The following is a 23,337-nucleotide window of genomic DNA, read 5'->3' as shown; positions in this document are numbered from 1 at the left end:
AAATTTGCAGAAAACAAAGCAACTCTGAAAAATTGCATAAATCATAAACTTAAACATCGTGATAATATCTGCACAAAATTTCATCAAAATATCTCTTTTTTTTTCTCAAACCGTTTGAAAAAAGGAAAAAATATCAAAATTTGAGCCCGTCACGTTCCTTTAAATGTCCTATTAGTGCAGCGGAGATACCTTCTAACAAAGTAACATCACCTAGTTCCTTTTATCCGATTCCTATCTCCTGTTTTCGAGCTTTAACCACTTAACATCTTCATCATCTGGTCACGGAAGCTATCCGCAAACCTCTCGCTGGATCTATTTGATCGGCATCAGATTCTTTTGCTGTGTGTGTTATACATAGCTCACATTACCCTTCAAGTACATCATATCTACTTTCTGGGAAATTATTATTTCCAGACGAACTCTTCTCTGTTCTTTTATTGCTTTTTAAGGTTTTGTGTAAACACAAAGCCTTATTAAAATCGGTTTACCGTCTGTCTGTCTGTCTGTCTGTCTGTCTGTCTGTCCGTCTGTCTGTCTGTCTGTCTGTCTGTCCGTCACACGCATTTTTCTCGGAAACGGTTATAGCGATTAACACCAAATTTGGTAGAAAGATGGGAACTGTGAACGCTCACGCATACAGTGAGTTACATCCTTTTACGTCGAATTTAAGGGGGGGTCCCCATACATGCAAAAGGGGGGTGTAAATTTTTTTTACATCAAATATACTCATGTGGGGTATCAAATTAAAGGTCTCGGTTAGTACTTTTCGAAGCCGATCTTAGTTTTGACATTTATTGAAAAGGTGGGGAGTGCGGGGGGTTGAAAGTGACCATTCCTTTAAGGGGGCCATTCTCAGAAACTACCAAACCGAAAAATCTGAAAAAAATCAGGAGGCTGCCACTATATGGTGCATGGGCTCCGAAATACCTTCCATTCTGATATCTGTACAAATAAAGTTAATAATAGTATATTACCATAATTTTTAGTAATTGGCTGCAAAACCCCCCTTAAGTTCATGTTAGCACCATGAAATTTCGCAATGATATAGGGTATAACATAGAGCACGATCTCACCAATCGTCATCGTGGTCGAAATAGCACTATTATTAACAAAGTTATAATACGTCAAAGTTGTCGCTTCCTTGCAAATTCAAGACTATGAATGTCAATATCATACGAAAGTGAATATTCTCACATAATATATGCATTTATTACGTGCTACGTACTAAGAAATACACAAAACCTTTCGTACCTGAAGCGCTCAGCTTCCGGTTTCCCGACTTGTTTCTGCTTAATTTAATGCACGGGTTTGCGATTTTTCCCTTTTTGTCTCATTCGAGAAGTCTTTTTGAGATTCGTTCAATGCATTTCATGCCCGAATTCGAGAACTGCTTCTGTTTGGTCAATACAAGGAAGAGGGGCACGCTTAAATCAAAAACCTTTTCACCATCTTAAATTATCGTTTATACCTCTAACTAATTGCCCTGGAAGCCAGTGGAGATGGGGTGGTGTCGTGGTTTACGCCTTTGGGCACCTGGGAATGTTGTCTAGATTAATTGAGGCATAATTGGTAGAAGTAGTGGAAAGATTTATTTGCCAAGATTTCTGAATGTACATCATATCCAGTTTCATTTTGTCCCATTTGACCTTTCTCAATGTCGTTTAAGAGCCTCCACTCATTCTCCTTTAGCAAAGTAGATACATATATTTCTATTATTCCTTTGACCAACTAAAATGAATGATATTCTTCTTGGAATGTTCATTCTTGTAGTATCTCATCCTTAGGCATCTTGCTTTTAGTATACGAAATAAAACTATTCAGGACGTGTTACCAGTTAGCCCCCTAGGATTCCCATTATTGTCTTCCGCATAAGGTGTAACCTTTAAGAATGCTAGAAATTTCCAATTTATTATATATTGTCCTGATACAGATAACGGATATATTAATACTTGAAGGTGTTTTCATCTATAACTAACATGGATGATATACGTGGTTCATTCCTCTCCCAAATGTTCTTACTAACATTTGGGGGATGAATGCTTCTCACCGAAGTAAATGGGAGACTATATTGAAAACCAAGTAGAATACTCAGGGTCAGACTTTATTTGAATATAAATGCGGAAAGTTTCTGTTGTTGTCAATTAACCAGATGTTAATTTTCGTCTATTGAGTTTATTAACTTTGGGAGCCCATTTCACTCTTTATTAGATAACTTTGCTCTCATCTACTTAATGAATCTGAATAATCTTACAACGCACAAATTTGCAGGCACGGTGTGTCCCCATTCCATGCTTCTTAACAAAAAGTTTTAGGTTACTTCTTGTCGCCAAAATTACGAATATCTTGGTTTTGTGGAAATGTTGTCTACAGAAATTGAAAGTGACAAGGTTGGATTATAGGTGGATGACTCCGTTCAAAGTTTGCCAGTTCTTTGAATGGGAGGTCTCCCCTTTTCTAGCTAAGGGCGTTTGTTGATTTAGCCCCACTTTATGCTAAATCAGTCACCGAAATGAATAAGTTTAGTGCTAATTGCTTATGCCGAGAAAGTTTTGAGAAAGTAAAAGATATTTGTTTGAATATTACACCAGAAAAATATTTTATGTAAATATATATTTATATTAAAGACATATTAACCCTGATAATGGTGAAAATTGACAGCCTTGGGGCTTCTCAATTCCTCAAGCGAATTTCCGCTTGAATTTCATTATAGCTACAAAACACTACAAACTATTTGCGACTAAATTCAACGAAAAATCGATTGATTTCTTCATATTGCAGATATATTGGGATATAAAGGAAATAGGTTAATCAAACGACCATCCTGAGTGGCCGAAGACGACCTACAAGCAAAAACTATACCGACACGCATGGGACTTAAAAATAACGCAACTAACAAGTTCGCGACGGCCTAACGAAATAAACCAGAACGCGAGCTAAACTTGGAAAAATAAAAAACAAGTCGGGAAACCGGAAGCAGGACGCTTCAGGTATGAAAGGTTTCATATATTTCTTACATAAAGACATTTGCGTGTGCATTTGCGAAGAAGCCTCAACTTTGACCAAATATAACTTTGTTAGTAATATCGCGATTTCCACCAAATTTGGTAGGATCATGCTCTATATTATAGCTCATATTACTGCTATATTTCGTGGTGTTGAAATGAACTTAAGGGGCGTTTTGCAGCCAATTACTAAAAATTAAACTAATTTACTATTATTAAATTTATTTGAAAGGATATCGGTATGGGGGTATTTCGGAGCCTAGGCATCGTATAGTGGCAGACTCCTAATTTTTTTTTCAAATTTATCGGTTTTGTAGTTTTTGAGAATGGGTCCGTTAAAGAGATGATCACTTTCGACCCCCCCTTGCTCCCCACCTTTCCAACAATTGTCAAAACTAAGACCGACTTCGGAAAGAACTAATCAAGACCTTTAATTTGATACCCCACATGATTATATTTAATAAAAAAAATTTTACATACCCCTTTCGCATGTATGAGGACCCCCCCCCCCTCCTTAAATTCCACCTAAAAGGATGTAACTCACTGTATGCGTGAGCGTTCACAGGTCCCACCTTTCCTTCAAATTTGGTGTTAATCGCTATAACCATCTCCAAGAAAAATGGGTGTGACGGACAGACAGACGAACTCCAGTAGCAGCAAGTAGATCCATTCAGGAGAAGCTCATCGATTCTACGACCTCCTCCAATATCGAAGCCGGCGAAAAGAAAGCTCATGGGAGCTCAGCAATTGAAAAAGGTGAAAGAGGTAGTAAAAGGAGTAATCTGGCCAAGGCTAACCGGGAACAGAGCCTTGACCCAGAAGAACTACCTTTTATGCAGCTTGTGGGACTAAAATAGTTTAGTTGCCCGAATTTATCAAGGGCAAACACAACGTGCACCAAGCCATTAACAACATGATGAGAGCCATCAGGGTGCTTTACAATAGGTCGTAGGAAGAAGAAAGAAAGCTTAAGGAAAAGCCGGACAACCTAGCCCCAACAGTGTCGCAGGCCACCCAAGTGACAGCCAAGCACAAGGTCATCGACCTTCGATAAAGTAAGCGAGTGCGAGGCAAAGAGGGGGAAATTTCGGGGAATCAACAGGCACCAAAAATGAAAAAGGGGTCTTGACCAGTCCAACAAACGAAACTAAAAGTTTAGAAGGGCCCAAAGTAGGAATGCCGGCTAGCGAAGCGAAATTGAAAGAAAATAAGAACGATGGTTGGACTAAGGTCGTGAACAAAAAAGAAATAAGAAACCAAATGTGGGAATTCGCTCGGGGGCAATTGTAATATCCAACAGAGGATATTTAACGTATGCGAAGATACTGAAAGAGGTGAAATCTGACCCCGACCTATAAGACCTAGGCGGAAATGTTAGCAAAATCCGGAGGACCCAGAAAGGGGATCTCATGTTTGAGCTGAAAAAATCCAGCGTGTGAAAAACTGACGGCTTTCGAACCCAAGTTATAAACTCACTTGAGGAGAATGTCGCGGTTCGTTCCCAAAAACTTGAGATCTATATACAGTGCAAGGATCTCGATGAGGTAACATCCAGAGAAGAGATCTGCAATTCAAGTTGGAGGAATTCAACCAAGAATTTAACGTGAGCCTAAGAAAAGCTTATGGCGATACTCAAGCGGCCACAATGCGATTGCCAGTGGAGTCAGCACAGAAGTTGTTGGCCGTGGGGAAGGTTCGGATTGGATGCATTATTTGCGACTAAGGGAACAGATCTCTTTAAAGAGGTGCTTCAAATACCTAATGTTTGGACACTTCGAGATGGCATGCACTAGTGGCATTGATCGGTACGATCGATGTCGAAGATACCGCGGCATACTTGCAGGCTGCTGATAGTTGTATGCAGTCCCAGTTCGCTTTATGTTCTAGGCAATGCACAAAAACTGAGTACGGTTTACATAAGAACAGCCTTAAGGGTGTGGTCTCACTTCAGGACCGTCTCAGACGATGCAGCGTTCGTCATCTCCCGAATGATGCCGATTGACATCCTGGCAACCGAAATGATGAACATTCATAACACCAGGTCCATCTCTCCCTTATCGCAGGTGAAAAAAGCCGAAAGGGAGAGATCCATGAGCAAATGGCAACAGCGATGGGACTAGTCAGAAAAGGGTCGTTGAACTTACAGGTTGATCCCCTCCATTGGGGAGTGGCTGGAGAGAAAGCATGGGGAGATCAATTATAATCTTACCCAGTTTCTCACCGGGCATGGAGGATACCGTCAACACCTGTAGAGGTTTAAATTGAATACCTCGCCTAATTGTCCAAGCTACAACAGGATCCCAGAGGATCCAGCGCACGTATTATTCCAATATCCTAGGTTCGTGAAAGAAAGGAGGAACCTAGAGGAAACTCTAGGTGAAGTGCTATCATCGGAAAATTTTGTCCGGAGAATGGGAGCTTGCCAAGAGGACTGGGATGCAATCAATTCCATGATCGCAACAATCCAGGATAAACTGCGAAAAGCAGCAGAAGTGAGGAAGGCGCGATTACGAACTCCGCGTGTAGACGGAAGGAGGCCTAGTTAAGTAAGCTGACTCCTGGGTTTCTCCATCCTTGACATCCTCAGGCCATTAATTGGAGGATGTCCCTATTAAGGTTTTGCGGGGTCAAGGAGGAGGAGAAAAGGAGGAAGTCCTCAAATTAAAAAAAAATTCAAGTGGAGTTAATACTGTCGCTTTATTATCAATTTATCATCAAAAAAAAAAAATCGGGAGAAAATAAGAAAAAATAAGGATTAAGAAAGAAAAACTAAATTCAAATACCAATTGAAAAAGAAAAAAATCATAAAATAAATAAGCTTTAAAATAAATCAAATGTCAACAAATGATGAAATATAAATACAAAAGAAAAGAATAAGAATAATACAAAAAAAAGATAAAATAATAAAAATGAAAGAGAAACACTTACACCTTCTCACACCGAGCTCGGCATGACGTGTATCTGTTGTTGGTTTCCAAGAGAATTATTTATATCTAAAAAATACAAAAAAAAAAGCGAAAATATATAGAAATATAATAAAATAATAGGCATAATGTTAAAATATACCGTAATACTTTGGATTAATCACGAGATTTTTCCAGTGGGAGTCAAGAGAGTCTTCCCAGCGACGCACACGCGAACTAGAAAATGTCTCGCACACACTCCGACCAGAAATTCTCGGAAGCTTCTGTATGTCGCATATACAATGGGGAAGGTGTCCCCGCAGCACCACGAAACTAAAACTTCACCACAAATCTCTACAAGATTTTTCCAGCGAGAAATTGAGGAAATACACGACAACAGCGGCAGCAAAGCAAGTCCTCTTTGACAAACATTTTGTCGTTCCTGACAGACAATGTTTTCTTTCGCTTGTCGTTCTACCGCCTCACGCCCATGTATAAACCACATTTTAGAACACGTATTTATAAATAGACAGTAGAAACGATTACCCGTGGTCACACAATCGAAAACTATCTACCGTTAACTCATAAAACAAATTCCCCGACTTTCCAACTACGCCTCCACGACATCCACCGCCTCGCTCGCCAACTTCCTTTCCACTCCTGCCCTTTGTCACCCTTTATAGCCGGGAAGGATTATACTATATCCTCGAAGACGGATCGTGGACCATATAAAAAGGACTTTTATAACCAGACGACTCCTACTCCAACGAAATCGAAAAACTCCGCCACAAACAGGCGTATTCCTCCATCTTACAGCAATCAAATCCAAATCTTCTCCCAGAATCAGTCCGTTTTCCAGCTGTCCACCCACGAACCGGTCGCGATGCACGCTACGCTCGCCGTGAACACCGAGAGTTCATGTTCCAGCAACACACGCATGGTGCTACCAATGCGGCAAATCCCCTCTGTCAAGGGGGGTCAATTCGCCCGAATGCATTCAATAATGTGCAATCTATGGCGAAAGTTAAGGTAATTGAACATTATAGAATGCATTATTTGAGCAAATTAATCCAGAAAAAGGCAAATGAAATTCCGCTCCCGTCGCGAAGCCGCGACCACTACAATCTTAATTAGGCATAAAATATCTTCGTGCCTCTTGTCACTGATGGTATATGCACACAAATCTAGAAAACTCTTGATAACAATTGCCTTTGCTAAACCGTTTCGTGTACATATTTTTTTAAAAACTTTCAGGCACACAAAGTGAAATTCGAATTTCACCAGCAAATCACATCCAGGAAGTGTGAAGCTCAGCTGCATTATGTGCATATTAAAGTGACTTCAATTCAATATAATTGACGTATTGACCACGTTTTAAAATAGGATGCATCTTAAGTTTTGTTGATATGGTACCTAGTGAATCAATCGTCCTTTATGTGAGGTCGTGGTTCCGTACATTGTTTATTCTACGCGATAAAAAAATAGTTGTTCGTATGCCTACTATGAAAATTGAATATTCTGATCACATACCAATGGCGAAATTCGACAAACATATTTCACTCTCACAACGAAATCAGTCTAGTCCCTACCGATCAAACCAAGAATATTTACGAATTATCTTTTCATCTACGTGTATCTCCTACGCAAATAATATTTTGCCAATTCAAATTCTGATAGGATTTTGTTTACCAATAGAAAAATTTGGAATGAACTTTTATATCCTGTTGGGTAAACTCGAAACGTAGCTCCAATTTGCGGGAATGTTAATCCCAAAGGCATACTGGTGGAAATCGTTTTCCTTTTGTATCTTTTTTTTTCCTTTTTCAGACCCGATAACACTACAATTCTGTACGTGACTAATAGTTCTCTCAATGGACGAATTTACCTTTGATTAGACATGTACAGATGGCATGCTCGAAGAGAATTTTCCGGAGAAAGGAAAAGGATATCTGAGAACGGAAGTTGATAACAAGTAGCCCAAGGATTTTACATCTAGTAAGTCATAATCCCGGGGGTACTAGCTTAAATGGCTGGGCAGAATGAACGTTCGAATTGTAGGAATACGCACAGTTTATTGGACCAGATATCTTTGATTGAAACAAATGGAAAACACTAAACTGGGTGAAAATATGTGTTATTGAAAATAAATATGTTAGCTCAGGATTAAAGATTCTGCATCGACACAAATAGAAGAATAATCTGCTTTTGACGATAAGGTCCTTTTTTATTGGTGCTAATATTCCAATAATGTCTACTAAGGAGGAATACTGTAATGGCGAAATGATGGGGAGTGCTCAGCAGAAAATAGTATACCAGAAAGCTTTGAATCAATTCGAAATACTTCCATTCCAGAAATGAGTAAAGTTTTACCATGATTACCCCGAAATCCTTTCAAGGAGGAGGAAGCACTGACTGTTGAGAATAGAATTAATGTAAGATATTTTTTGTTTCACACATTTCAAAAATGAGGGAAATAAGTTTTTCATGAGCCGCGTCCTCTCGACTACTAAGGTAGTACGTAACAACGAACCACATCCTTTACGAGGTGACTTGACTTTATTTCAGCAAAGTTCTATGGCGAGAGAAAGAGCGAAAAACACCCCCCCCCCCCCTCCTTCTAATTTGCTTTCCGTAAGGTGTATATCGGACAAAAGAGAAGGCTAGTAACCACTAGATTCGGGGAGCATACAAAGGAGGCAGAGTTGGCTATCACGTACTTCCGAAAACCCACAAAATCTACGGTGGCTAAGCATATGGTGGATGGGGGCAGTGGAGACGGCATCAACAACACCACCCCGCACTCCAGGCACCAGTTTCGGTACTCACGAAAGTACTCTTCTCCACTATCCAGCTGAGGTTTCCGCTGAGGTTCAGGACGAATTTCAAAGAGCGTGTGTAGAATTCTCGGAAATTGATCCTTTGCATAGATCAGGTATTCCCAGGCTCTATGCATCTATAGTAACTATTGACTTATATCTCAAATCAAAGATGAGATTGCATCTCGACTGTGTGCTGATATGTCGCTGCTGCATCTACAATCAATTGTGTAGTGTGGTGCAGTTGCGGCTATCAGATTGCATGGTCAGAAGATTCGCTTTCGCGTTACTGGTTTGAGTGATCGAAGCAATCCACCATGGAAAATTCATCTGGACTGATTCAGATTAGCACTGACAATGCCAGCAGACAGGTCGGAAAAAAAGATCAGAGGGTTTACAGAAACTATGCCATCCCCAGTGAGAAACCCGTAGTTGAAATTCTGGACACATTAAAGCAGAAACTTTCTCTCGTAAGCAGCCGGTTACGACGATATGATGAAAGTCACTTCAGACGTGTCCAGAATGCAACACACGCGGGGAACCAGCGGAGCTTTTTTAGATCTGTCAACGAACAGAGCATCCAGACAGTACAGTTTTCCGTAACAGAAACGGAAGAATACTGGGTGGACTTCGGGGGTTGCCCGTCTACCATGCTGGGCATGCTGAGTGGATCACCGAGGAAGGCAGCCGCCATTCAAATACGCCTAGCATGCATTTTGCGGATGTTTCCGAAGAGGGAGTTCGACGAGTCATAAAAAACTCGAAGAAGTAAGAGCCCAGGTCTGGATCGGGTGTAGAATTTTTGGTATAAAAAATTTAACAGCTTACACAGTCGATTGGCACATAGCATAAATCAGGTCATTAATCGGCCGGAGGATTTTTCACTCTTCCCCACTGCGGGGATTACCTACATTATCCCAAAGAAAGACGCAGATAAGACCGATTACTTGCTTACAACTCCTCTACAAATTCATAACGTTCATTATTAGTGGAAGCGTCAATGCGCATCTCGAGACCAATAACATTCTGTATCAAGTGGTTGGAAAGAGCAACCCATTAGCGACTCGGTAGTTGTAGGACAAACAACCGGAGGCCAAAGAAACCTCTTTAGTTGCTATATCGATTATGCCAACGCTTTCGACAACATCTCGCATACCTGGCTAATCGATATATTACATCGGTATCGCATTAATCCCAAACTAATAAACTTCTTGGCGACAATCATGGAAGGGTGGCATACTACCTTATCAGTGCATACATATGAGAGTGCTAATACCTCAGAGCCCATCCATATACGGAGGGGCATCTTCTAGGAGGATTCGTTTAGTCTCCTTAATGATGTTAGAGGGCATGGTTTTGCAATAAATATGGCCTACGTCATCATCATCAACGGAGCAACAACCCGTATCCAGTCTCGGCCTGCCTTAATATGGAACTTCAGACACCCCGGTTTTGCACCGAGCTTTAACAATACGATCTCGTTCCATCTCGGGTAGGGTCTGCCTCGTCTTCTTTTTCTATCATAGATATTGCTTTTAAAGACTTTCCGGGCTGGATAACCCTCCATCCATATGGATTAGATGACCCGCCTTCCACAACCTGTTGAGCCGGATTTTATCCACAACCAGGCAAATGTAGTATCGCTCATAACTTTCGTCATTATATATCATAGGTTGTGGAATCGTCCATCCACATGTAAGGGACCGAAAATCCTTAAGAGGATTCTTCTCCCAAAGGCGGCCGAGAGTTCGGACTTTTTTTTCCTAAAAATCCAGGTGTCCGAGGAATACATAAGGACTAGCAAGATTATAGTCTTGTACAGTAAGTGCTTTGATCTTATGCTGAAAAGTTTCGAGCGAAACAGTCTTTGTAAACTGAAATAGGCTCTGTTGGCTGCCAACAACATTTCATCGTCATCGCTGTTATCGGTTCTGATTTTCAACCCTAGATAGAAGAAATTTTCAACGGTCTCAAAATTGTAGTCTTCCAGCCTTCCTACGCTCATTTGGCCTACTACTCTCGGCCTTCCTTCCCATAACTCCTCTCACGCTTCCTTCTCTTTATTCATTTTCATGAAGGGCTGAGCCGCCTTGCAATTGCCCCTTTTCAGAAATCACTTAAATTTCCCTCTTGATCTTTTCCTCTCTAACCCTCCAGTGCCTTGCTTTTCACAATTCCGTCATGCCGCTCTTTTACGTTACTTGTGACACCATCATCTTGCTCTCGAGTTTGATGCTCGGATCGTCCGGCTCCACTCCCTTGTCGTGTGTAAGTACCCCCCAGTTCAACTTTCGTAAGGCAAATTTCAAAGGTGGGAACTCAGCCCTAGCGAAAATCAACTGGGCCCATCTCCTTTTCCCATTAACTTGTGATCACGCACTCAAAACTTTCTATTCCATTCTATCAATCTTCTTCCCTGTCACCTCCCAGTCTAGTTCACCACTGAAGTACACAAAAGTTTCGACAAAAACTCATTGCTCGAAGAAATTCCTATCTTCTGGAACCTGTGCTAACTTCGTTCATTTCAAAACTCTGCGTTGCTCAGTCAAATTTTAACACTTCAGTCTAGAAAGAAATATGGCCAGTTTTGAAGACTCAGCGCAACGTGGAAATCTCAAACTGTTTTGATTAAATTCTCCGACTCCTCTGCTATTCCAATTCCCTACAACTTGTGCTTTATTCTGCCGCTACTTTTCCTCTGTCTATGGTTCCTCTCCTCCTTCTTTGTCTCTACCACCAGGGGTAGAGATCGCGGCACTTGGGGTCAGAGACTCCACGCGCGCGGTCGAGCCATTTTTCTTTTATTTTTCCAGGTTTAGCTCGCGCTCTGGTTTATTTAATTAGGCCGTCGCAAATTCCTTTGTTCTTGTCTCATTTTTAGATCCGGTCGCGACCCACGCATCGGCGTAGACACGTTAATTTTGTACAAATGACACGTGAGGGATTAAAGCTTTTCAAAGGAACCCCCCATATTCCCGATCCTGGTTTGCACAGACGCGTACAAAAACGTGTCAACTGGGCACTTTGATGGAGCTTCAGTATTTGCGGGCGGACTTTCAAGGTCAATTTCGACAACTTTTTAGGTTTCTGAGATCTCTAGGTCGCCTTCGGCCACTTGGGATGGTCGTTTGATCCTCCTATTTTCTCCAGGTTCATTATATATGACGTAATCATCATATAAGGTGAACTGAAATAAACGGCGGAGTTGGGGATTGGAAATGTATATGCATGCGATGGAATATTTTGCAATGGAGGTAAAGGCCTCACCTTTCACTTTTTGACGTTTGTATGTTTGTGTATGTTTAAATAAATATTCTGGTGAACAGGAAAAATTTCAATCAATTTTTGCCTTGTGAGTTTTTTTTTTTCCAAATACATAAATGCTTTCATTATTTTATTTTTGTTTCTCCTCCAAAGTGGTTTTACTGATTCCATGTCCATATATATATACATTGGGCAGGTATACGTAAATATATGCGTCCTACATTCATAATATTGTATTACGAATACACCATGTATGAGAAAGGACTGAATCGTGCTATTGTAACTGTCACTGGGAAACATAAATTTTACATTGTAAGACATCCCCTACCAATAAGTTAACATTGTATCAGGGTAGTTGGAGGAAAGCGGCGAACAATGAATTGAAGAGAAAACGCAATTTATCTTTTATACTTTCAGATGATAGGAATCCGCACTGCCTCTCTGACACACTCGTCGAATCCTTATCAATGCTTGCTAGGAAATCATATCATTGAACTATCTAAACGTGCCAAGTGGACTTCCTTACAGTGAAGGATGGTTGAGAGAGCAAGTACGAACTGCTTCTAGAGCACATTTGTGTAGATTCACACATGTCCACACACTCATCCATGCATTCAGCAAATTGGTACACTCGAGAAAATTGGTACTTTCAGACCACTATAAGAGCAACTTGAATCGAATTATTGCTGGTAAAGCCTCTGAAACAAAGCGTTGGTAGTTGGTGAGCGCTCCTACTTGAAGTGCACAGAATGCCATAAAACAGATGCGGTATCAAACATTATGGCTGGACGATGTGGATTATTGCAATAAAATTTTCATTATGAACGAAATTCTTTGGTATATCAATAAGTTGTCAATCAGGATAATTACACATATTAGTTCCTAGTCAGAAGGCAGAAGACAAAATTAAACTTGGCGACTGCAAACAGTGAACAGCACATGAAACCAGAGAAACATATTATCTTGTTGAGTTTAATTATAAGGTTAAGTATCAGTAACTGAGTTCAAGTTTTTCAGGGTATCACACATTTCTATGTAATTTAAGGATATACACACTTGATATAATCCTTGCTTTGATTCGAAGTAAATGGTGCTATGAATAACGACAGAAATACTCATCCCAACTTAACAAAGCTCCGTAGGAGTTCGTCTTCACTACTTTCAGTCAGTATCTTGTATCTTAGAAGGTAACTTAGCAACACTACACAGAGAGTTAATGCGAGTGTTATGTACTATAAGTACGATATCACGTTGCTATCACCGAAAAGTGCTTGACCGCAATCTGTGTTGAGTTCATTGTAATCTGTTGGAGTAGTGCCGAGTGTTTTTGGTTAAGACTATGTAAAGTCGATATTGCAGCAAATGAGAAATTGTTAAACATATGAAGCAAGGAATTCATGAGACCGGTGAGACATAAGGTAACAGAATATTCTTTATTAAGCAATATTCATTACAATGAAACATAGTCATCTAACTGGTCCCTTGTTTAATATTATCGTATCTCCATTGCTCTTAGGGTAAACGGACTTTTTTTTAAATGGGTTGTGTATATCTTCTGAGCACTCAGGCCGTGGTGGCACTCGACACCCCCATCTAACAGAATATCCTGGATTCATTAACGTATGGTAGGACGTTAGTGGATGTGATGCTACCCGTCGCAACTGGAGAACATCGGCACCGAGATCTGATGTCTGATGCGTACATAGGCGGGGCATTCACTCCGTGGATTCCACTTCCTCATTACAGGAAGAACACGTATCGTCTTGAATAAATTCTATTCTGAACATAGTGCTAGCTAGTGAATTATGACCACTCAGAATGCCCACAATACTTCTGCAAGCCCCTTTGCGTTTTAACAGGATAAACATTGCGGTACGCATGTTCGGTTCGATCGACACCCACTTCATCACATCATCACATCATCAGCATCATCAACACCATGCGGTCTGGCCGCATCACAAAGTTTTTGAAAAGGTGCACGGTCAAACGCCCCCTTCAATGTTTACAAACACCCCCATCACGTACTTACAATTCTGACTTTCATCTTTGAATCCAAACAAAGAAGAGCAGATTCACAGGCAAGAGGGCCTGTACTGACTTCAGTCTGGAGCTTGTGAAAGGAGCATCGGGTTTTCTCTGAGAGTCCAACTTGGCCGACTCATCCTTTTAGGGACTCTGCACAGCCTTGAAGTCTCTCTTTCGCCATGCAGTTCCACACAGTACGCTTTAAAGGAGTCTCGTTTTGAACTCTTAACGCGCCTCTTATATTCACGCTGTGAGTTTCGGAAGTTTAACCCATCTTCGTTCTCATTGCTTTTGCAAACATGGTTCAGAAGTCGCGTGGTTGATTTCCTGAGTTTTTGCTGTTCTCGGTTCCATCAAAGAACCGTTTTAGCGACTCAACCTCGGGAAATAGGACAAGCCTCTTCATAGCATTCTAAAAGTGTGCAATTCAGAGTTTCCCATTAATCTTCAAGCGTCAAAGGGGTCCTTAGACGCCTAGGGAGCTGTACTTCATTACGGAGAAGTTCGTTGAACTTTGTCCAATCCGTGTTCCTAGGATTCCGTCTTTGGATGGCAGACTGTTCGTCTGCAATAGTCAGATTGAATTCTAGGTATCGGTGATCTGACAGTGGGACTTCATCTAGCATCTTTTTTTTTTTATTTTTTTTTTTTTATGGATGGAGGTGGAAATCTTAGAAAGACGCTGCTGCGCCAGGTTGCAGCAGTGTGTGTGATTCACACCCACTAAAACCACCCCCACTCTTCCGCCCCTCCCCGCGGGACCACCGTGAAGTATTACTTCGCGGGGGAGGCTCTGGTTCGCTATACCAGCTCGTACATGTCACGTCTCCGTCGCGCCGCCTTCCGAGCTCGATCCAACTCCAGGAGTTTTGTCTGCACCACGGCTACTGCCTCATTTACCGCCATCCAGTTTTCCTCCGACTTCAACATCTCTTCCACCAGGTTGGAGGGTTCGATGTCCGCCCCTAAGATGCTGTTCAACCTCCTTTTCTGCTGCAGAAATCTGGGACAATGGAACATAACGTGCTCCGGTTCCTCGAGTGTAGCACCGCATTCAGGACAGTTGGGAGACTCGTCCAACTCGAAGCGATGCAAGTACTTCCTATAGCCACCGTGTCCCGTAAGGAACTGTGTCAGGTGGTAATTCAATTCTCCGTGCTTTCGGTTGACCCATTTCTCGACGACGATCCCACGGGATCAATGTATGGGTCCACCTGCCCTTATCGGAGTTATCCCATCGTTGTTGCCACTTGTCACACAACTGAATCCGCATTCACCTCGGCTGGATTTGCCTTCCGTTTTTCGTAGAGCCAGTGTGCCTCGCTCGCTAGAAGATCTATAGGGATCATTCCTGCGATAACACACACTGCCTCCGTCGACGCCGTCCTAAATGCGCTGCACACCCTTAGCGCAATTGGCCGGTATGCCGAACATATCTTCCTCCGGTTGACAGCGTGGTTCAACGCTCCCGCCCAGACGCGATGAGTAGCCTGCGACTATACTTCGGTCCTCCCACGTTAGGTATCATCCTTCCAAGGGGTGAGCTGGCATTTGCTGCCTTCTCTCGCGCATAATCCAAGTGTCCCTTGAAACTCAGCTTGGCATCGATCATCACCCCCAGGTATTTGACAACCGATTTTGAGACGACCTCACGATTACCAACCTGGATTTTAACCGTGTTGTTCTTCCTACGGTTGGTAATGAGGACCGCCTCCGTCTTTTCGTCCGCCAGGTCCAGCTTGGCCATTCGTAACCATAACTTGATGGTATGAATGGCTTCATTTGCATAAAGCTCCACGTCCTCGGGATGCTTTGCAATTGCAACTACCGCCAAGTCGTCCGCAAAACCAATCAGCGTTGTCTCCTCCGGCACGCGAAGGCCAAGCACTCCGTCGTACATTATGTTCCACAGCAGCGGTCCCAATACAGAACCTTAAGGCACACCTGCTGTCACAATGTACTCCTTCGGCCCATCGTCCGTCTCGTACCAGAGAAGTCTGTCCGAAAAGTAACTCTCGATGAGCCGAGCCAAGTAGCTAGGAACACCCAGTTTGGCCAAAGCGCCCTTAATCCAGCCCCAGTTGGCTGAGTTAAAAGCATTTTTGACGTCCAGCGTCACCAGAACACAGCATTTGCCCATGGCCATTGCATTTCGAGCCAATTCCACGACCTTTGCTACTGCATCGACCGTAGAACGGGCTCGCCGAAACCCATATTGCCGCTCTGAAAGACCACCCGCAAGCTCGATGAACGGGAGCAGCCTGTTGTATATCACCCTCTCCAACATCTTCCCCATGGTGTCTAAGAGACAAATAGGGCGATATGAGGAGGGCACGCCGGGTGGTTTTCGGGGCTTCGGTAGCAAGACCAGCTTCTGCCTCTTCCACTGGGCGGGAAACACTCCTTCCGCCATGCACGATTCGAATTTGCTTGCGAACCACCTTGGTCTGGCCTTGACCGCCACTTTCAGAGGAATTCCGTCCAATCCCGGAGCCTTGCTGTCCCCAATACGTCTGCAGATTTCCCAAAGTTCCTCTTCGGTAACATCAGGGATCGAGAAGACGTCCTGCTGAGCTGCCAGTTGGGGTTCTCTTTCGTCCTGCTCCTGCTGCGGGAAAAGAGTTGCAATTATTTGCAACAAGAGCCGTGGGCATGTCACCTGAGGTGATTTTCGCCCGCGGATCTTCTTCATTACAACTTGGTAGGCTGTACCCCACGGATTCGTATTAGCCTCCATGCAGAGCTTCTGGTAGCATTCCCGCTTGCTTCTCCGAATGGCCTTCTTAAGGTTGCTTCGCAGATCCCTGTATTCCTCCTCACGCTCCTGGTGCTCCGGCCTTCCCCTTGTCCTGTGGGAAAGTCTCCTCGCTCGGAGACAAGAGGATCTCAAGGCAGCGATCTCCGTGTTCCACCAGTAGTTTGGCCTCTTGCCGTGGTGCAAACGTCGTCGTGCCATCGTAGCGTCGCATGCTTCGGTTACACGCTGAGACAGCTGTGTGACCCTTTCCACCGCTGTTCCATCCGGATCATGGGCTCCCTCCAATGCGGCCAGGAATGTCTCCTCGTCGAAAACTCCGATAGACCAGCAAACCGCCTTAGCCTTTCCACCTCCAGAGCGTCGTTGACTGCTTCCCCGGTTCCCAATGCGGAGGAAGATGGCCTGGTGGTCACTGTGGGTGTAGTGCTCACTCACTTGCCAAGCCATCCCCCTCACCAGTGAAGTGCTAACAAATGTCAGGTCAACGATCGAACCCGACCCTCTTCTTCGAAAGGTGGGCACGCATCCAACGTTGGCCAGCACGATGTCCAGCTCCGCAAATGACACCAACAGAATTTGACCTCTGGTGTTCGTCGATCGGCTTCCCCACTCCAGGGCCCACGCATTGAAATCGCCCGCAATGATTTTAGGGCTGCGGTCTCTAGCATCCAACACCAGACTGTCTAACATCTCCTCATATTGTACTAAGGTTGCACTAGGAGGAGCGTAGCAGCTGTAAATATGGACACCGTTGACCTTCGTCCTTATAAAACCGGCTGTCGGGGGGGCCATGACTTCATCTAGCATCTGCCAGAGTGTAATCAACTCTAACCCTTTTGAAATGCAGATTGTTAGGTCAACTACTTCACTTCTTCTCGGTCCCACGAACGTAGGCGCGCACGCTACGTTTGCAGTTATAAGATCAGCTGAAGTGATGAAATAAAATAGCTTCTCTCCTCTTGAATTGTATTTGCTACTGCCCCAACATGTTGAGCATTCGCATCACAATCTTAATTCTTGCGTTGGTGGAGGATACAAAGAATAATAGGGTAGATAAGCGGAGATTACTATGATTTTTTTCCCCTCGCCAGTAATCCGGTATTGTACGATGATCGTAATTACGTCCTGGGAACAGAACTGTCTCAGCATGGTTGCCTCTAACCATCTTGACATCAGAACACAAACTCTCAGTCATATGGATCTTTCATCGTAGAAGATCCAAGCTCCCTTTACTAATCCAATGCCACTGATTATATTAAGTCGCACCCATGGCTCTTGCACCAGAAAAATGTAGAGGCAACCCTGCGGCTTTGTCATTTTCGCTTCTAGCAGTTAGGAGGAGGGTGATGCAGGTTAATTTGACCAATCTTTATGTTTTTCGACATAAACTTACTCTAATATGTAACTGTTAGAACGTATTCCACGCTCCGCGTGTAACGGGGTTTCCCCCATACTGTACCGCCAGAGACTCGATCCTCTCATGTTTGATTTCTCTAAGAAGGAGGTACTGCAGTTCTCATGTCCTCATCCATGAAAGATCTCAGAGCATTCGTCTGTTTTTCACTTAACGCGTTCACTGATTTGCGGTGTCCGGTTTGCATAGATTCGATCAATCGGACTGGCATTAAGTCTGGCTTCCCTTTCTTTCGCTTGTTCAATAAATGGTGTAGGAGAAGTTACTAGCAGGTAGGGTTCCCTTCGTAGTCCCTTCACACAGTGCGAAACCCCATACGGGAATCCGCCTCTATAGGCACTATACTCCGCGCACAGCTCCATTGTAGGAGAACGCACCAAAGATTTGTTCTATATTTTGTGTGTTCGTTCTCAAAATGGAGATGATGCTCTACAGCTTCCTGATATGACTGAATTTCAATTTATCCAGGAAAAGGTGGAGCACCATATAGTAACCTTCCTGAGCACATTCAGACTCTTTTGGTCCAGTTCGAATACCAAGCTGAAACCCTTCACGTTTGTACGTTTGCTTCGGTAACCAACATCCGACATGTGCTGTCCTGCGCAACTCATCACTCCAAAGCCCATCACGAAAACTTTGATTTTTAAATGTTGGCTTCGTTCCAGGCTCCAGCATTTTTTTCCACAGGCATTCCTGGGGGATGGTAAATTGTCCCTCTGACATTTTGCCATCCTTGAAGGAAACTCCCACGGCAAAAGTCAGAACTGAGGCTGCAGCTTGCGCATACGTCGTCTTCCTTCCCGTCTTCGTGTCCGCATAACTATGGGAGGGATCAGACTCTCTCGCTGATTTGATCACCTCCCGGCACGCTAGTCCTAACCCACGCGGGACACGTGTATGTAAGCCCTGATTAGGAGCACAAGAAAGCATTCACCACCGTAGATGTGTTGGTCTTACGCTTCTTGCACCGCTGACAGAAAAGTCTGGTGCGTCCAGTGTGCGCTTACTGTATTACTGCACCTAGTGGTACAGCCACGTCCATATTCTCATTCGCAACGTGCTTCATCTTTCTTCGCGGTGCTTCCTTCTGCCAGCGGCATGAGGCCTTTCCAGGTTCACGGTGTCCGGGTTCGCCGGGGTTCATTTCCACATACCGGCGCTAAACCAGTAGCCTCCACGTCACCAGCTTCCCTTTCTTCCGCTCTGTAAGGGTGAAGAAGAAGGCTCTGACAGGCAGGATTCAGCCTGCAGTCCCCCCTCCTTAGTGGCTGGAGTTCCCTTCTGCCGAGCCTTTCTCTTCCGTTTGCGGGTAGATTTATAGCACCGAAGACGGGCTGGCCGTAGTCGGATTTCCAGTTTCTCACAAGTTGAGAGTTTCTGTACTTTCCTTTCGGGCTAGTTTCGCCGTGGGCACTAAATGCAAGCTTTCCATTGAGTCGTTTATCCACATGAATGAATGTTGTCAGGCATCCAAAATTCGCGCCCCGGCCGCGAAATGATTACTCATGGTCGCGGGTGGATTCAAAGTCTGTAGTTTCTTACCATTTGGAGAGTTCAAATCCCTTGTTTCCATATTGAATGACATACTTGCCTTACCTGATTAAGGTTTGCGGATTCTCAAATTTTTCTACTCTTTTTTTTAGGGTTTTTCTAATCTATCTTTAGCATATTTTATTGGAATTGATTGGAGGTTTTCAATTTAGGATTCAAGTGATCATGATGAAAAAAATTGGTGCAAAAACCTATAGAAAAGTCAAAACAACGGAGAACAATTAAATTGTGTGGTTGGTCAGAAAGCGGTTGAGCATTGGCCTTTCAATTTGATATTGTGGGGCTAACCCATGGTGAACGAATTGGACCATCTACATTTAGGCAAAAGCCCATCCAAACTATTTTCTAACTTGTGACCTGTCACAATAAAATTGACTCCTTTTCACATACCATAAACCTGGTTAAAAATAGAACCTATCTGAAAACCCTATCATCGGAGATTCACCTTCCATGTTCTATCCTATTTCACTTTTTCACATCGATGGGGCAAAGAAGGATCGTATTGTACAGAAAATTTGGCTAAAAGCTAATTTTTAACCATCTTCCAAAAATTCTTTGATTTAGGATAAAATCACTGTCAAGATATTTTCCGATGAATATTTTAGTTACAATGGAAGAACCATTTATCAACTCACCATCCCTTCAGCCTTCTTTACATTTAATCACGGTCGATTTGCTCGAAAGTAGGAAGAAAATTCAATTCTCCAATTTCGCGTACTAGAGTGTCCCCAGGGATCAAATCTGTTCCTGCTACATATATATATGTATAAATTTCTGTACCTTTAATTGGAATATCTACGGCTGGGTAAAGACTCAGTAGACCGTAACTCGATTTAATTTTTTTCTTCGAAGGAAGAAAAATTAGGGGAAAATTCCATCATGTTGAAAAAGTATGAACAAGTGAAAGTACTGAAAACAGGAAATCTAGACCACACGTATGAATGCGGTTTAGATATTCAAATTAGACAAAATACAAAGGAATGAAATGGAAGTTTGCAAATTTCCCTAAGGATCAAGAACTTCCTATCTTCGGCAATAATGTTATGGTTTCGTCTGTTCTGTTTTATTCGCTTTTCGAATCTACGCAATTGGAGCGTTTTTTGTTATATATGATTACCTGACGGGAAAAGTCGAAAAGCCATGAAAGAGCAAATATATGTAATATCTAAATTACTTTGTCCAAAGTTGACCGATGGATAGAATAAGATGGAATCGTTTTTGCTTGTTGAGTATTAACAATAATCGTTTTTGATAATGACATTAAATTTGCTTCATAAATCTCGAATGTCATTTTTACGTTTATTCATTATTTAATGCTTAGGCACTTCATTTCCGCCTTTGTCCCGTTCACAAGCGGGATTGGGTCGTCGTGATCGGTTTCGCCAATTGTTTCTACCAAAAGCCTGATCTGGCTTTCAAGTCCCCATCCAACGTATCAAGCCATCGTTATTTCGCCCGGTCTTTTGGTCGCTTATCATCGACTTCTATGTTCAGATCAACTTTGGCAAGTGAATTCTCGTCAGCGCGAATTACGTGACCATACCGTCGAAGACGCTTCTCTTGTAATTTTTCCACGAACGGTGCAACCCCATATCAATCGCGTATATTCTCATTTCGGATGTGATTAAAACGTGTCACGCCACTAGTCCAACGCAACATCTTCGTCTTTATTACCGCAAGGCGCCGTTCATTGTTTTTTATAGTTGGCCAACACTCAGAACCATAGAGAGAGACAGGATGGACGACATTGCGGTAAATTGTATATTTGAGACGTTCGTTGATACGTCGATCACAAAGAACACCAGTTGTGGAACGCCATTTCATCCAGGTTGCGTTAATGCGTGAAGCAATTTCATAACGCAGTTCTCCATTGGCTGATAGCGTTGACCCGAGGTATTTAAATCACTCAGTTCTGGGTAGATCACTGACGCTGACAGTGATTGCGCCTGTTTCATGGGGATCGGTCGTCAAAAATTCAGTTTTGTTTAAATTCAATCTGAGACCGTGTTGCATGAGGCGATCATTCCATTTTTGAACAAGTTGCTCGAGATCATTTTTGCTATCAGATGCGAGGAAAACATCATCTGCATAAAGTAGTGTGTAGGGCGCTGGACGTTGGATATCCCGTGTGACGGTGTCCATAACAAGAACAAAGAGGAGTGGTGAGAGGGCGCTTCCTTGATGAACACCAACAGAGACACGAAGCGGTTTTGATACACCCGCCATACTTCGAACTTTACTTTTCGGATCGTGGTAGAGCAATTGAACCGAGCGCACGAGTTCTTCTGGCACGAAGTGTTGTCGTAAAGCATACCAGATGAGTTCGTGTGGTACACGGCCAAACGCTTTCTCTAGATCCAGAAAGGCAATGTAAAGAGGGCGATGCTTCTCACGATGTTTCTCCATGAGTAACCGTGCAGCGTGTATTGTGTCAGTAGTTCCGCAGTTCTTGACAAATCCGGCTTGATTCACGGTTATTTCAACGATTTCGCGAATACGGTTGTCAAGAATGCGTTCAAAAATCTTCATGGTATGGGAAAGTAACCGGATCGGATGGTAATCTGAACATTCTGCTGGACTACCTTTCTTTTTCCATATTGGATCAGTGGTACTTTCTTGCCAGTCAGATGGTGTTCTTCTTTCCTGAATAACCCGGTTAAAGAATTCTCTTCGTTTTCCAGAGCTCAGATGCGATGTCGTCAGGTCTTGTTGCTTTCCCCGATTTCATTTGTTTTATTGCCTCCTCGACTTCAGTTGCGCTGACTGGTGGAACTGCTCCAAATGTCGACAATGATTGTGGAAGTGGAGGATGACCAAATTCTTCAGTTGAAATCTGCTCGAAGTATTCTCGTCATCTATCCGTTGCGGCTCGACGGTTGGTAAGCAAAATACCGTTCTTGTCATTAACACAAGAGAAATGTTCGATATCCTGTGTGCGTTCATTACGGCTTTTAGCAAGTCGATACAGATCTCTCTGGCCATCCCGAGTGTCCAGTTTATCGTAAAGATTTTTGAAATGGTTCGCTCGGTTGACAGCGACCGCTTTCTTTGCTTCCCGGTTGGCATTCTTATAAATTTGCCAATTAGCAGGCGTTTTATCATCGAGAAATTTGTGGTAGAGGCGTTTCTTTTCACGGACCTTCATTTCAACATCATCATTCCAAAGCCAAGTACCTCGGTTGATGTACCGCTTACCCGGCTTGGTGACCCCGAGGGTTGATTCTTCCACATTCGTAATGGTTGGCAATCGTATGAGTGAGACCGTTTCTTCTTTCTTCTCACCAAATCGCCACCATTTAATGCGCGGCGGGCCAGTGCGTTTCTCACGCTGTTTTATCGGTGACTTAATTCGCAGGACGGCAATCAACGGCCGATGTTGGGGTGCGATGGTCTCATAGGGAACGACTTTGCAATCAGTGACAGTGGCAGATGTCGGCGTCTTATGAGAATATAGTCCATTTGCGTTTTACTGTTCCCACTATAAAATGTAGGAAGATGAGACAATCGTTTGATGAACCATGTATTCATAAGTACAAGGTCATGGGTGTCCGCAAAATCGATTATACGTTCGCCACTTCATTGCGCGCTCCGAACCCCTTTCCAC

Source organism: Hermetia illucens, chromosome 5 (assembly GCF_905115235.1).
Source record: "Hermetia illucens chromosome 5, iHerIll2.2.curated.20191125, whole genome shotgun sequence".
Classification (NCBI taxonomy): domain Eukaryota; kingdom Metazoa; phylum Arthropoda; class Insecta; order Diptera; family Stratiomyidae; genus Hermetia; species Hermetia illucens.
This window is presented reverse-complemented; position numbering follows the sequence as displayed.